This window comes from Cryptomeria japonica, chromosome 5, assembly GCF_030272615.1.
Source record: "Cryptomeria japonica chromosome 5, Sugi_1.0, whole genome shotgun sequence".
NCBI classification, from domain to species: Eukaryota; Viridiplantae; Streptophyta; class Pinopsida; order Cupressales; family Cupressaceae; genus Cryptomeria; species Cryptomeria japonica.
In genome coordinates this window covers 743,062,972-743,080,317 of record NC_081409.1, presented here as the reverse complement: position 1 = coordinate 743,080,317, position 17,346 = coordinate 743,062,972, and positions in this window count along the sequence as shown.

Here is a 17,346-nt window from a genome sequence, read left to right as displayed (position 1 = left end):
CGCAACTATATACAATACCAAACATCCCACCAATCGAACCAGTAATTCCATCCGCAACAGCCATCACATCAATAAAACAATTCGTAGCAACAATTGTATCAGAACCCGCAGCAACATCTATGGCACCAGTAGTTCCAGCAGAAGCCACTGAATCACCACTGTTGATCCTTCCCATATCAGATTCTTTAATCCCCATCAAACTTCCTGCAACACCGATCACTACAAAGGTACATAAACCAACCACACCTGCAGTGTTTAACTCAAAAGACATCCCAGTGTGGTATAGTAATCGGACGCTAGAAAGTGACTCAGAGACCGACTCACATGAGTGGGAATTTGATTTTGTACAGCTTAATACTTCAGATGAGGAAGACACATCACCACCTCCGCCACGCAAAGACATCCCTGTTTACAGAGAAGCACAGATAAAGACCACTTGGGTACCTGAGCTAGAAACATCTTCCACAGACCCTATGTCTCATCCTACGCCTGATTCTGACAGGGAGAATACCATCAACAACCTTCACCACATTGTCTTAACCCTCACTGATACATCTAACGCACTTAACCTAATCGATGAAGTAATGCCCATTATCCATCTTGAACTCATCGAATGGAACCAACCAAATCCCCCATGTCTTGACTTCTTCCAAAACGATGAGGCTATCATTGACTTTTTGGAATTAAGGGATAACCTACCAAGCCGAGATCACAAAGCTGGATTCGCCATTGAACTTTATAGCGCAGCATACTTCGGGGCAGATGCCAAACCTTTCAACTGCAAAAATATAACAATAAAACATGGATCTTCCAGTGAAAATCACACTGTGGCACTATTTGATCCGACAAAAGTAAAAAGAAAGAGCGTATCCAACGGTGAAAACCTCTCTGAGGCGCCTGAGGATGAAGGGTTTGACATTCTCCCTGCAAGCACACAATAGGAATGATCAATGATTCTCATCGAGGAAACCAAAGAATACAATGTGGGGACTCCTGAAAATCCTCATCTCATACATCTGGCATCTCTTCTCACTCCAAAGGAACAGCCTAAGTTTATAGAGTTCTTTCAAAAGCGTCAGATCAACTTTGCATGGTCATATGCAGACATGCCTGGGCTTGATCCTGATTTAGTCATGCATCACCTCGCCATAGCAGAAGGAGCCAAACCTGTCAAGCAGAAGCTTCGTAAGATGCATCCCCAGATTGCAGTGCTAGTCAAAACAGAACTCAAGAAACTCCTAGATGTTGGTTTCATTAGGCCAATTGATTATGCAGAATGGATCTCCAACATCGTGCTAGTCGGCAAACCAAAGGGGGCATCCGCATTTGTACTGACTTCAGAGATCTGAATAAGGCATGTCCTAAGGATGACTTCCCCCTACCAAATATCGACATCATAGTAGATCTGACAGCAGGACATGCCATGCTTTCACTCATGGATGGCTTTTCAGGATACAATCAAATCAAGATCGCACTAGAAGATCAAAATAAGACAGCCTTCACATGTCCATGGGGCACATATTGTTGGAATGTAATGCCCTTCGGTCTAAAGAATGCAGGAGCGACCTATCAAAGAGCAATGACCACCATCTTCCATGACATGATGCATACTATGATTGAAGATTATGTAGATGACTTACTAGCAAAATCACTCAATAGAGAAGGACATCTCCACATCTTAGATAAAATCTTTGATAGATTGGAACAATACCATGTTTGACTCAACCCAAAGAAATGTGTCTTTGGAGTGACCTCCGGGAAGCTTCTAGGATACATTGTCTCAAGCAAAGGTATTGAGGTCGATCCAACAAAGGTTAAGGAAATCATGGACATGCCACCTCCAAAGAATATCAGTCGGCTCAGGACATTACAAGGATGACTTCAATCCATCCGAAGATTCATTGCACAATTGGCTGATAAGTGTCACCCCTTCACACACCTGCTACATAAGAACATCTGCTTTCAGTGGGATGCCAAATGCCAGCAAGCATTTCAGACGCTTAAAGACTATCTCATGAATCCACCATTGTTGATGCCACCAGATCCAAGTAGACCGTTGTTACTCTATATCTGAGCAACAAGTACAGCATTGGGTGTACTACTGGCACAACATAATGCAGAAGGAAAAGAGTGTGTTGTTTACTACATCTCTCGCACACTGGTGGGCTATGAACTCAATTACACACCTATTGAGCGAGCTTGCCTAGCAGTAATCCTAACAACTACTAAACTACGGCACTATCTGTTAACACATAAAGTGCAACTCATTGCAAAGATTGATCCATTCAAGTATTTACTCAGCAAAGCAGCATTGACAGGTCGCTTGGCCAAATGGGTGATGATTCTAAGTGAATTTGACATCGAGTATGTGGATCGTAAAGCTATCAGAGGTCAAGTTATTGCAGATCAGTTGGCCGATGCACCACTCATAGGCGATCATCCTCTCATTTCCACTTTTCCACATGAAGAGATATTCATGATCACAACAACACAACCCTGGAAACTATACTTTGATGGTTCATACACTAGGCACGGCTCGGGGGCAGGCATTCTGTTTATCACACCTCAAGGTGATAGCATCCTGAAGTCTTACAGGCTCATATTTCCATGCACAAACAACATAGAAGAATATGAGGCCTTGATCACAGGACTTAGAGTCGCCATACAATGGAAATTACAAGAACTGCAAGTATATGGTGATTCCCAACTGGTCATTCGACAAGTAACAGATGAATATCAGACCAAGGATGATAAACTCATGCCATATAAGCAAATGGTGGACAATCTAAAGACATCATTTATTACTATCACTTTTGAGCAGATACCAAGAGATCAGAATCGAGCTGCTGACGCTATGGCTACTATCGCATCTCTCCTAGATCTTCCACAGAATTCAACACGCTATGAATTCTTGGTAGAACAGCTTTGGATTCCCGCTTATGATATCCCCGAATCCGAAATGATATGTCACCTTGTTGGTTCTGAATCCCCATGGTATGGTGAGTTCTACACCTATCTCCGAGATCACACCCTTCCTCCCCACCAATCGAATAACCAATGTAAAACCTTCATTCATCAAACTGCTTGATATACCATTATTGCTGAAACCCTATACCGACGTAGTCTTGATGGTACTCTCCTTCGATGTTTGGAACAAGGTGAGATAACAAAGGTTTTGGAAGAGGTACATGAAGGAATATGTGGAACTCATGCAAGTGGTCCTTCACTAGCCAAGAAGATCATGCAAGCTAGATACTATTGGCCATCTATGGAAAAGGATTCCTACTACTTTGTCAGAAAATGCAAGAAATGTCAAGTTCACAACGACCTGATACATGCACCAACACAGGAACTGCAACCAATCACAACACCATGGCCTTTTTGTCAATGGGGCCTTGACCTTGTGGGTAAAATTCATCCATCTTCATCCAACGGCCATAAATTTATTATTACCGCCATCGAATATTTCACAAAGTGGATCGAAGCTGTTCCACTTACCCAAGTCACCGGCAAGCAGATCACCTCATTCATCCTCAACTACATCATCTGTTGGTATGGTGTGCCCATGTCTATCATCACAGATAACGATCTTCCTTTCAAAAATTAGGATGTCCGTGAACTTTGTGAGAAATTTCATATCCAACACCGCTTTTCCACTCCCTATTACCCACAAGGAAATGGTCAAGCCGAAGCATCCAATAAAAACATATTGAGGATCCTAAAGAAGACAGTCTATGATGCTGGCCGTGATTGGCATGTTCAATTGAATCCAGCACTATGGGCATATCGAACTAGCATTCGAACCCCTACAGGTGCAACTCCTTATTCATTGGTCTATGGTGCTGAAGCTATCTTACCTATTGAGGTCGAGATACCATCCTTACGGGTTTCCTTGCATAATCTCATCGATGATGAAGCCTATAGAGTATCACGCCTTCAGGACTTAGAATTACTTGATGAGAAGTGACAAGCTGCATACAATCATCTCAAAGCCTATCAGCAGTGCATGAGTAGAAGCTACAATCACCGAGTTAGATCTCATACATTTGAGGTAGGTGATCTTGTTTTACGAGAGAATCCTCACAACCAACCAAAGAGAGAACATCAGGGCAAGTTTGAATCAAACTGGCTGGTCCCATATGTTGTCACTGTTGTATTCGGGTTCGGGGCATATCAGTTGGCTACATCAGAAGGAGAACCGCTTGCAGATCCAATCAACAGCATGCACCTCAAACGGTTCTATACCTAAGCTGAACAGAGCATCAGGCTCCCCTGCATACCAAAAAATACCAAAAACATTCAGAAAATGTCCTGAAGAAATCCAAAAACATTCAAAAAATTCAAGAAAAATCATGCATCCAAATGGTGAACAACCACTCTGGTGGCACCTTGGGTAAGTGCGATGGTGAAAACCTGGAAAACATGCGCCACTCGTAAAAGACAAAGGCTCTAGTATCTTTCAGGCTTGTTGTGATCACATTCATACACACATCCATCCATCCATCTAATCATGGCTTGCTATTTGATCTACAACAAAGAGAAAGTACTTCATGCATCTTGCATCTCGCTCTATCATAGTCATGTCTACACTTGGGGGCAATACCCTTAAAATCTAGATGATGGAAGTGGATTCTACATTACTGGTGATTCATTGGCAAAAACATTCAGAAATGTCTCACAAAATTCAAAAACATTCAAAAATGTCTCACAAAATCCACAAACATTAAAAAATGTCTCACAAAATCCAAAAAAATTCAAAACCGTTCCACAAAAGTCCAAAAACATCACAAAACCATTGAAAAATCATACAAAAACATGGCAACACTTTGTACATACTCATCCATACAGATACCAAAATAAACATTGACATAATACTCACACAATGACCATTTCTCAATCAAACCACACAATCCACATGCACACTCAAATCTGTCTTCAACAAGGATGCATCCTTCCTTATCAAAACAAAGACAAAGATGACGTTTTCTTTGACAAGAAAATTATGTTAAGCTATCAAATGCTTGGTTACTTTGTGAGTACAATCCTTTGTTTATCTGTATCGGGATCTTTTAGCATTTATTTTATATCGATTGCACATTATTTCCGATGAAGTTCTGGGGCATGTACTAATGGTGTCTACGTGGGAAGTTCACCAAGCTACGCGATCTTGTGCAAAATGCAGTCATAGATCACTACGGCTTGCTGACTACAGCATATACCTCGACCATATGGACATGAACCATTACCAAGGATCCTTATTCTTTATTTTTTATGTATATACTATTTGTTTGCAGGTACAATGCTCATTCTTTTGTTCCTCCTCATCCAAACTGGATAAAGGTTTTATTTCTTAGTACAGTATGCACTTGTCTCAGGATATGATCAGCCTAAGATCAAGGAGGACGATCCAAGTCATGCATGAACGGAGATAATCCTTGTCTGTTCCGCAAGCAATACTCTGGTCGACTTGACCCTTATATCAAGTCGTTTGTATTAACTTGCTATATAAAAACCATGAAAGGAATACTCAGGTCATCTTGAAACATTATGTCAAGATGCTTGTATTCTCTTCCAACATTTTAAAGCTCAATGATGAAAATAGAGCACTATGGATCGTCATTCCATCTCATTTGTTTATATCTTGCATTCTGTTGCATATCACCCATCCATTCATTCATTCATATGTAGGGTTTACATGCAAAAGTGACCAATAAAGCTGGTCTTGGATACAATCATGACCGAGTACTCTGATACATCATCAATGCATCATGAAAAGTCTCAAAAACCTTGCATTCCTCATAGTCATATCATCATTGCATTTAGGTGCATTTTGCATTAAGTTCATTCCTGTCATTTCCAACTTAATATTGCATATAATTCATGTGTGATATTAGTTTTTATTTAATCATTTGCATCATTGCATCCATCATAAATAATTAGATTCATTCGTAGGATCGAATTGTCTTTGATTACTTTTAATCATTTATTAGGCATTCCTTTAGGGTCAATTATCCATCATCATTTCATTATCCTTTATCATTTATCATTGCATACATTCATTTATAAATTAAAAAATTGCATTCATTCATCCAGTTATTAAAGTATTTTATTATGCTCATTTTAGGATTCATTTCACATCGCATTCGTTATCCTCTTTTTAATTGCATTAAGGTGTAGTTATTAAACAAACCATAAGGTATAGTATCATCACATTATCATTCTTACTTAAAACATATTTACGCATTTAGAATCATCAAATCCATTTGTTTCAAACTATTGGTTCATCCCATTTTATATATATATCCATTTTACATACACATTCATTTAGGCATTATCCATATTACATTCATCTAAAAACACATCTAGATGCATATCCATCCATAAAATCAATCATTCAACCATTGCATTAACTCATCGCATAAATCATCTCATCATTATATCATTACAAAAGGAAACACCACAATCCTGTTCATAACTCATAAGCATACATCATCATCATGGCATCACATACATAAAGCATTACATCAAAAATCAAATACATCATACACATATAAACCTGCATTCATATGTCAATATCCCACATCATAAATCATCATAAACACATGCATAAAAGAAACATCTCATCAAAATGCATACATATACACACATCCATCTAAGCAAACACTCATCATCCTACATAAACATCCATAAACATCAAATGCATATCACCACAATATAGGATCTCCTCATATATACCATCTCATATATCAAAGTATAATGAAGTCTACAAAATCGGCTACTAAGAGCCATCCAAGATACAATCCAAAAAATAAATAATGATACAAATACATGTATGCATGAATGCTCTCTCAAATGCCGCTCTGACCCAATGTTGTCCCAACACCTCTACCTGCTCCACCACTAGTGCCTGCACCACCTGATCCATCTCTCCGTGGAGGCCTCATCGAATCCCCACTCCCTCCTGCATCTCCTGATCTCTCCTGCCTCAAAGGACCCATCACACCCCCACTGCTCTGCGCCCTCTGCGATCGCTCTGATCTAGCCTGCCGCATCTGCGAATAGCTAAGAGCTCGCTGGCTAACTGGCACAACCTGCTCATATAAACCCCGCCAGTACTCTATCTTAGCCTGTGCTCGTCCAAACTGCCTCATCACCTCCCTTGTAGGCCCCTGTGCTCCTACTCCAACCCGCACTCTCTCCTGCAGCTCAGCCAATCTCTCCACCGAAGTATCTCTCTCCCGCAGCACCACCGTCAGCTCTGACTCTCGTGCAAATAGCTGCACATCCCTAGCTGCCACCTCTGCCTCCAAATCCTCTATCCGTGTCTGCAAGCGTACTATGATGTGATCCCGCAGATCTCCAGTGGCTCCCTCCCTAGTATCCATTGTTGTCTCCCCTGCACCACCCTCTCCAGTAGTCCCATCTCCTCTATCCATCGGATCTCTCTCTCCATCCCTCTCCCACTCAGCTAAACTCTCCTCTGTACCAATGGTCCCTATGATATCTGTAGAGGTAGTCCACCTCTCCCTCTCCGCTACCTCTGCAACCCCAACCCACCTCCTCCTCCACCTCCTCCTCCTCCTCCATCTCCTCCTCCTCCTCCTCCTCCTCCTCCATCACCTCAATCTCCTGCCCTCCTTCGTCCCCGTCCCCATCCCCTCTCATCCTCAAACGCTGGGATCGGCTCTGCTAGATCCGATATCCGTGGGATCGGGTGTGCCGCTCGATACTGTGTATACTCATCTGACACAGCTGCATCAACGACCCTCGGTCGTAGGTCCCATGGCCTCGCCTGCAGTGTCTGAAACTCTGCCAGTGCCTGATCATAAGGTAGCACTGGACCCCATGCATACCTCTCTCGAATCACCCGCGCATACTCTCCAGATCCACTGGGCAGTCCCTGCTGTCGTCCGAACTGCCTCATCACTCGCCCAGGCACCTGTCTCTCCACATGATATGCAGTCCTCCCAAAGAGGAATCAAGTCATAAATACATATGGTAGTGCCTCTGCATCATCATCCCATGGCTCACACTCCAAGTATGGCCGCCATATCACTGCATCCAGGTCATCCAATGCCCGTTGCCACCACTCTAACTTCCCCAAGTGGGGCTGACTCATCATGCCACTGTACATAAACATGTACGGCTGGTCCACTGCATGGAATCTAAGGCTCACCGGTTGGGTCACTGGTAGGTGCTCCCATGCCCAAATATGTAGCAGCATCATGCCCACTGCTAAGGAACCCCTCCCTCGGTACACTACCTCATGCAGCTCCTGATACATGTGCGCCAGCACGCACGGCCCCCATGCAAATCGGGTCCTCTCAGTCATCATCATCTCAATAACCTGTCCCCACCCCACCACCAAACCATGTGACCGCCTGTCTGAACACAAAAGACCTCCCACAATCCCTGACAAAACTGCTGGAAAGTGCTTATATAGTGTCGCTATATCCTCCCACGTGATCGACCCATCATCAATATACACCTCCTCATCAAAAATCCTCTGACATGAAAGAGTCCCCCAGGGTCTATCATATGTAACCAGCTCCCCTCAAATCGAAATCCGAAGGATGCACCACACGTCCTCCAAGGTCACAGTCATCTCCCCCTGTGCCAAATGAAAGGTGCACGTCTCACTGTGCCACCGCTCTGCCAATGCTGTGATCAATCCGTGATTCATCCGAATCACGAGCATGTGCATCACCTCGTACAAACCAGTCACGGCAATACAATCTATCTCTGACTGCGTCAATCAATCTCGCAACTCCTGTGTCGCAGGATGGCGCTCACGTAACTGCAACACGCGCAGATCCTCCTACACATAGACATTCATCAATCACTATCAGTTGTTTTGTTTTCAAACTTTCTTAAGTTTAAACCTAGACTATTATCAGATACTTTGATCAAGTATCTTCGGGTCTCAACAGGTAAGCAATCATAGCCACCTAGACTTCAACAGACATTTATCCTAACAAATGACCTAAGTCTCATTAGGCTGCTATGGTTCAAAACAACTCTCACTTCACCTCGCCATCCATCAATCATTGGCATTGGGAGTTTTTCTTCATTCAAACTGGGGCATCTCTTTATCCTAAGGTAATAGCGTTATTATACCAACAAAATCGCTCGTTTCCAAACAATAGCGCTACAACCCTAACAAAAGCGCTCAATCAGCTATACAAAAACGCTACAACTACAAATGCGCTAAAACAGCTATACAATAGCGCTACTTTAAATCAATAGCGCTCAATTAAGCCCTCCATAGCGCTAGAAGTGCAAAAGCGCTAGAACTTGCATACAATAGCGCTAATTAAAAACAACATGCTCAAACAAGGGGACAATAACGAGCTATTGCGGCACAATAGCGCTAGTTTATGGAGCAAAAGCGCCAAAACCAGAGTTCCAACGCTCTTGCTCCGACTTGACTTGGACTCAGCTAAAAACCTATCAAAAATGCATGAAAATTAAGTTTTCGAATTTGCGTACCACTGGTCCGTAGTCCTCTGGGCGCTGGAACCGTCACACTCGCTCGAATCTATGCTCGGTGATCGGAATCGGTATCGTAGCTGCTCTCTGCTCCTCCAAACGTCACTATCAGAGCTCTGGTTTTCAAATGGTTGCGGTCACAAATGATCTTGTTTTCACCCCTTTCACTCCATTTATACCCTTCGTCGTCACCGTAACTTCTCCCCGCTCATCGCCGTGATCCCCGTGAACTTCCCGAGCCCCCCATTTCTCCATTTTTCTTCCGATTTCTTCTATTTTTCACCCGTATGCCCAACTTCTTCTCATCTAACACCCTGCCAATTTTCATTCTTTTTCGAGAGATCGCCCGATTTTTCAAAAAATTTCGGCCCATCTCTTGAGGGGGCATCCCACCCATTAAATTTATATTTTATGGGGCATTTCTTCACACTAGTTTTTCTTTTTTTGAAACAATGCGATAAACCGCACCGTCTCAAAGAGGGGCAAATGTAATCACATAAATCTGTTCATTTTTATTAAATGAATATTTTGTATTTATTTGGTTAAAAATCCACTAGCCATCAGTTAATTAAATTAATATTTAATTAATTCATCTCCAAACAATCTTCTATTAATTAAATAAATTATTCAATTTATTTTAATTAATTCATTAAAATCAAATTCCAATTAATTAAATAAATAAAATCAATTTATTTAATTAAAATCCCCCTTTTCCTCTTTTAAATAAATTAACATTTATTTAAATCATTTTAAAACCCCCCCCACTTGCATTTTCCTACAAATGCAACTTGCACACATTTATTGAAATAAATGAATTTTTATTTTTAATAAAATTCTATTTTCCCTCACCCACCAATTCCACTTGCAAATCTAATCCTCTTCTAGATTCTTCTAATCACTTCTAATTAGCCTAAACCATCTTCTAAACTTTGTCACATTCCTAAGCAAAGGAGAGGTCACTTCTCAAACCTCAAAGTCTTTGATAACCATTAAAGGCTTTCAACCTTCAACCACTTAATTCCTCAAAGTCTTTGATAACTATTGAAGGTTTCCAACTTTCAACCACTTAATCCCCAAAGTCTCCAATAACTATTAATGGTTAACTCAAACCCTCCTACATGGTTAAAACATTTGTTTTGACTCAACCTTCATCCAACCCAAGGGTCTCATCAAGCCTTTAATGCTTTGACCATGATTATCTCTTAATCATTTGCACAAAGGTTTATCCTTGCATTAACTCTTAATCCAATGGGTAATCTTAGTTTAGCCTTGACCCTTACCTTTTAGATAACCATGAAGTCTCCTCAGGCATTTAATGCCTCCAAACCCTTCTCTCAACCCAACCCTATGTTGACACTTGTCACCATTTTATTGGTGCAAATTGTGCACATGGATCCCCAACTTTCAAGCTTGGCCCTTGATTAAACCTTTCAATCCTGGCCATCCATTGCTCCATTTTCCCTATAAATAGAGCCCATTTCTTCATAATCCAGATCCTGAAAAATTGTATGCATTTAACCTATAGGCATTTTAAGAGAGCATTTAGCATAGCATAACTAATATCTTGTTATTTTGGATAAAACAAATCATTTTAGTATCAATAGCTTAAACATTAGCTTCTTTATTTACATTTAGAGCTATACTACAATCTCAATCCTCCATAAGCATCCATAGTGCAAAAAGCTGCTGAGAGCTACACTATTTTGGAACTTGGAGAGGAGAGGAACAAGGGAGAAAGGAGCTAAGGCCATGCTAAGAGACAGTTGGAGATGTCTCATTATCTTTGCTTCTTTAGTTAGATACATTAGCATGTTTTTAGTGTCTCTCTTGGTATGCCTTTGTAGATTAGTTTTTGATTAACTAACACTAATGGTTTTGTGTCTTTTGTGTTATTTTATCATTGACTAACCTTGTGCCATTTTGCAGGGCATCACATCTCAATTAAAGATAACACCTTTTCCATATCAATACATGAAGAAAATGGATACCTTTATGTGAATGTGAGTTCAAACATGATATAAAGATTGAAAAATTAAAATAAAGGCAAGAAGTAATACATAGGAGCACAAGACAAGGTCATATTAAAATATCTTAGTTTGATAATCAACATAGGGAGCCATGAATAAGATGTAGGAAAATATTAAAATATCTTAGTTTGATAATCAACACAGGGAGCCATGAATAAGATGTAGGAAAATAATTAATTGGCTAGGTAGAAATACCAAGTAGAGACCTAAGTAATAATATATTTTATTTGTTGTCAATGCTAAGGGCATTGGAAATAATATCAATGAGCCAAATAAAGGGGAGAATAGTGAGTTTCACTAGCATGTGAATGTTTCAATATAGTGGATTCCTAAATAGACATGGTAGTTGGTGTAAACATTTCCTCAAGAAAAAGGGAATCAAGGGTATGGATATTGACTTCCTAAACTTTAATTATTTTCAAAATCAGACCCTATCTTAAGAAGTCTTCACCATATTTTGAATTAAGATGCATTTAACAAAAGTTAATTGTGGCATGAAAGGTGTTAGGATAAGCGTTTTAGAGTACATGAGAGCCAAAATATTTATTATCTATTGCCCATGGAAAAATTAATTGCATCCCATAGAGATGGATGCTTGTTGGTGATAATTAATAAGCATTATGGGAGAATATTCCTTCTAGGCATCCACTTTTTGGATAGGGACCACCTAGACCTGCATGTTTGTGCATGTTGACATATGTCCTTTGCATACCACGTAAATTTCGGTGACTATATTTGCATGTTCTAGAAATGAGTTGTTAAAAGAGTTATGGAGCACTTTGGTTTGACCAAATTTGATTGGTTGTGGGTTAGGTGCCCATGTGAAGGTCATGCAATTATTAATTATTTTAAACTAATTTTCTAGTCTATCCAATAAGAGAACATATGGTTCTTGAGGTGGTATTTACCTATTATTTTGATAATCAATTTTGATTTTCTTACACCAACTCTTCTATAAATTGGTGCCTTGGGTTAGTAGAATGTAGTGGATTTTTATAGGTTGAAGGAGTAATGAGTCGCTATTAGTTTAAGGACATAGGAGTGATGGAAGTGAATGTGTTGTAGTATTTTTATTGAAGATAATACATGCTTGACCTCTCTTCATGGATATTTTTCCACAAGGTTTTCTCCCCATAAATTATGTGTTGTGAGATTCTCTTTTGGTTGATTTATGTGATTCCTTATATTTGTTGTCTTATGGTGAAGTAATGTTCATTTCCATGATGTTTTATGCTCCTTTAATAGGTTTATTAAGCCTATTAAATTGGTTATTTTCAACATGAAAAAGAAGATGATTAGCTCAATGGTTTTATGGGTTAAGGCAACATAATTTTGATATTTGCATAAAATCATAAATTTTCATTGGATATAGTTTAATCCTTGAATCTCATCAATGTTATCATTGGATTATAGACTGATAATTTCCAATAATTTCCTAACATTTTGCTTCAAAGCTGACCATGTTCCCATCACTCACATATGCTCGTCTGGGAATGTGTGGATGGTGAAAATGGGGTTTACTAGTGTGAAAATGTAAATGAGGAATATGTATTAAATAATAATCAATAGGCCCAACTTTAGATCCTTGGGAGAGTTGGACTCTATGATTGGTTATTATCTCTTAAATTTTGATACAATTGGATAAGATAAAATTAGAAAATGTAATAAATAGGGATTTAGATGCAATTTTGACAATAATTAGCATGAACAGTAAGCTACATAAAAAATATGAAAATTTTGAAATTGGATCTAGAAACAAAATTCAAAAAGTAACATGTTTCTATAATTTGTGTTTGAAAGTGATGATACATGTGCTTGGGTGCTATTATCTTAAACATGTTTGATGTGAATTCCATAAACAAATCCCAAATTAGGTTTCCCTACAAGCCATCTCCCTAAAATTTCATCAAAAAATTTGCAGATATTGTAGCTAAGATACATTGATTAGGGTTTTTTGCTTCTTCAAAGTCTAAATTTATTCATCTCAGTGTGCACTTTACAAATCTGTAATATAATTTGCTAGATTTGAATCCTACACAAAGAAGAGAGAGAAAATGGTGTTGGTTTGTATACATATGTTTCCTAAGTCAAACCTTGGGTAGGAATTAACCTCCCCCAAAACAATGATGATAAAAAAAAGAGCTCACCCTTGTAGAGCGGAGGTTGAAAACCTTAAGGAAATGCATAATTAAAATGGTATATATTTTCTATGAATCTTCTTGCCTCGAAGCCTCATGAATTGTTCATGTTTTTAGGTGGAAGTTCATGCATACCTTCACTCATGGAGGCCGAAACACATAAACTTGATCATGGATGCCATCTTGAATGCTTGAAGTCTTGATCTCTCATTCATTGGTTGGAATTCTTGATTTATCACTAAAGTGGAATTGAATTTCTCATGAAGGGATGTTAGAGATGTTTAAAATGAGGGGGTAAGACTTTCTTTTATACTCAACCTTGAGAAATGTGTTGAAAATTTAAAAAAGGTTGATATCAAGGAGCACTTTCTCGCTCAAATTTTTCCAATTGCTAGAGGGTTCAAATTTGGGCCTATTTTGACTAGACCATGGCACTAGGCACAATATTAGGGTACTAGGCACCTTAGTCCAAGAGGACTAAGGTGTTGGATGCCTTAATCTAGACCTTTTGGGCTGAAATTTGGTTAGAGAGCCTAAAAGGTGTTGAGCTTCTAGATTTAGGCATTGTTTTCAGCAAAATTAGTCAGGTTTAGGGGCATAAGGGATAGAAAATTGTTGAGCGCCAAATGAGTGTGAAATGTATGAGGATATAATTTATGACACTACATTTACCCCCACTTTAGCGAGAGTATGAACTTATGAGCATACTTTTAGTAAAGTACAAGATAGCATGAAAATACTTTTACCAAGAAATTAAAGAGACAAGAAAATACCAAGCTCCCAAGGACTTAGGATCTCATTGGAATAAAATATCAAGATAAAAGGAGCAACATGATCAGCACATGTTACACACACATGGAGCATGCAAGAGTACAGAAGAGATATGACTTCTAGATCTAGTTAGCGATACTTATTAGGAACCATATGAGAGAAGAGAAGAGAAGATACATGAATTCTTAGTCTAGTAAGGGTTGCTTACTATGAGTCATGTTGGAGAAAGGAGAGTCAAACCGGTCTAGCAAGGTGTGAAATTATAGTTGACTCTATAGCTTACAAAGTAAAACCTTAGTTTACTAGATAATTTGACAACAAAATGATTACAAAATGGGTGCTACAATGTGAACCAAACACTAAGATTACAAAAAAAAGCCTCAACTTGCAAAGTAATGCAAAAATGTGACTCCAAAATGGGTGTTGTAGTATGCAAAAAGTATATCATAAAATGTGATCAAAGTGTACAAACCAAACTTCATGGTGTATGCACATAGTGCTAAATATAGTAAAGTATATATCCCTGTGTTGAAATGATTGTGTATGCCTTACTAGGAGAATTTTATTTATGGTTGCATACATACGTTGAAAATAAAAGCACATCACAACAATGAAATTCTCCCAAACATAGGCAAATCAAAGGCGAGAGTAATAAGACATGAAAGAGCACATCAGGGATCCACAATCTGGGGGTCCTATATTCATTTGATAAATCATGTATATCAAGTATTATTCTTTTGAGTTGACCTCAACCCCCAAAGGTAGTGTAACTATAAGCACAAAGGAAGTGTAGGGGTGAAAATAAGAGGGCTCACTATTATAATGAAGTAAACAAGGAACCAAGGTTATTTCCGACCAAGATACATTAAAAGGTAAGAATAAGATCAATAGGTTCAACCTTAGATCTATGAATGAGAGGGTTGAACACAGATTGGATTTAACTCTTCATTTTTGTTTGAGTTGAAAGAGAAATTGAACGTGAGACTTAGGGATAATGATGTGAAATTGATAGATTTCAACATCTAAAGGCAATTTCAGAACAAATATGCAAAAATGAAATATATATTTGGAAATGGGGAGCAAAGAGGAACCTATGGCCAAAATTTGGACTGATACATTTTGGAAAAAGATGTTAGGTGTCCCTATTGAAGGTTGTTAGATGCAAGCAAATGAGATATATTTGGAATTAGGATGTTTCTATAAGTGTCTCCCACAAAATTCATTGAAAAAGTGTTAGATATTGTTCACCGATTGCCACTGTCTAGGGTTTTCTGGTTCTTCAAATTTGGGTCACATACATCTTAGTCTCCTCTTCTCAGATCTATAATTGTTGCCTTTAGATCTTGTCACTTGAAGACAAAAGAGGGAAAAATGTTGTTGGGTTGATAAGGGTTTTCCTAGGTCAAACCCCAAGTCAAATGGAAAGTTTTGGAGTAAAAGGTTGAATGTTATATCTCAAGTTTTTCATAGTTGATAATGGTGACGATGCAAATGCTATTTGAATGTAATCACAAGTGTTTATGCAATAACATGACATGACAATACATAAAATAATCAATCATGAAAACATGATTGCATGAAGATTGTTGTAATTTGTTGCTTCATAATGCTTAGATCTTTAAGGATATGGTGGGATGCAATGACCTCAGCAATGCTCAATATTGTTGGTGAAAAATATATGTTTGTGATTGGAATACTTGAGGATGGATGTCGATATGAATTGAAAGGATGCTCTTATATTGGGTTCTCAAGGTATTTCATAAATTAGGAAAACCTCTAGTGGTTGTATTAAAGTCTTGAGATTGGGAATAAACTAGCATGAATTGGGCACCAACATATCAAAAAATGGGCCTTCTTTGGAAGGACAAGGGTGCACCCACCCAATAAAGGGGGAATCAAGGATGGCTCAAGTGCACTTAGGTGTTTAGGACAAAGACCCAAATCACCATGTGATCATATGACAATATTTTTGCAGTACAAAGGTCGCAAATATGCTTGGATAAGAGCTAGCAAGGAATATACTAAGGCAAGGGCTCAAAAAGGAGTATAAAATTGTAAGAGGTTAATATTTATGATATTGCAAAAAGAAGAGCAGGTAAGATGAATAACAAAGCATTTTTGGGTCAACATGGAAGAAACCAAAAATATCTCAATGCTTTGCATCATCCCCAAGTAGACAACACAAAAGCACATTTATAACAAGATCATATTTATGACACAACATGTATACAACATATAGAAGAAGTGAGATACAAATACATGAATGCCATTAAAGGGTTGATACCTTTGTTTCCTTATGCCAACAAAGCAACAAGGATAATCTAAAGATATCTTAATAGAAATAAAGACCTGCCAAGAATCACATTATGGGGGATCACATTACATGCAAGTAAACACACAAATCAATCTAATGCATCAGTGAGCTAGTCTAGCAAATCATCCACCTCAAAATCTTGCTCAAAATCATTTAGAGATGATTGATAATATGCTAAAGGAGCCACAACTAGAATTGTACATGGAGTTCTCACTAGTTTCAAACAAGGACCATGCTCTAATGATGAATTACTAGGAACTAGAGTTAAAGATTTTGAAAACCTTGAAGATAATTCATGATTAGTTTCAACAACTTCATACATATCATATGAATCATTAGTACTCTCAATATAATTATCAACATAATCATCCATATTAATCACAATAGGATATCTCCTCCAAGGAGGAGATGAAGAAGAAGAGTCATTTTGCATCGACAAATTTAACCCTTGGCAAGGGTGATCAAGATAAAACTCCTCTCTAGGATTAGGCATAGGCTAGGAAAAGGGGATCAAATCAAGATTCGCTTATGTTGGAGAATAATTATTTTTAGAATCAAATTCATGAGTCTTGGTACAAATTTTATTTCTTAACATTTTCTTGCACTA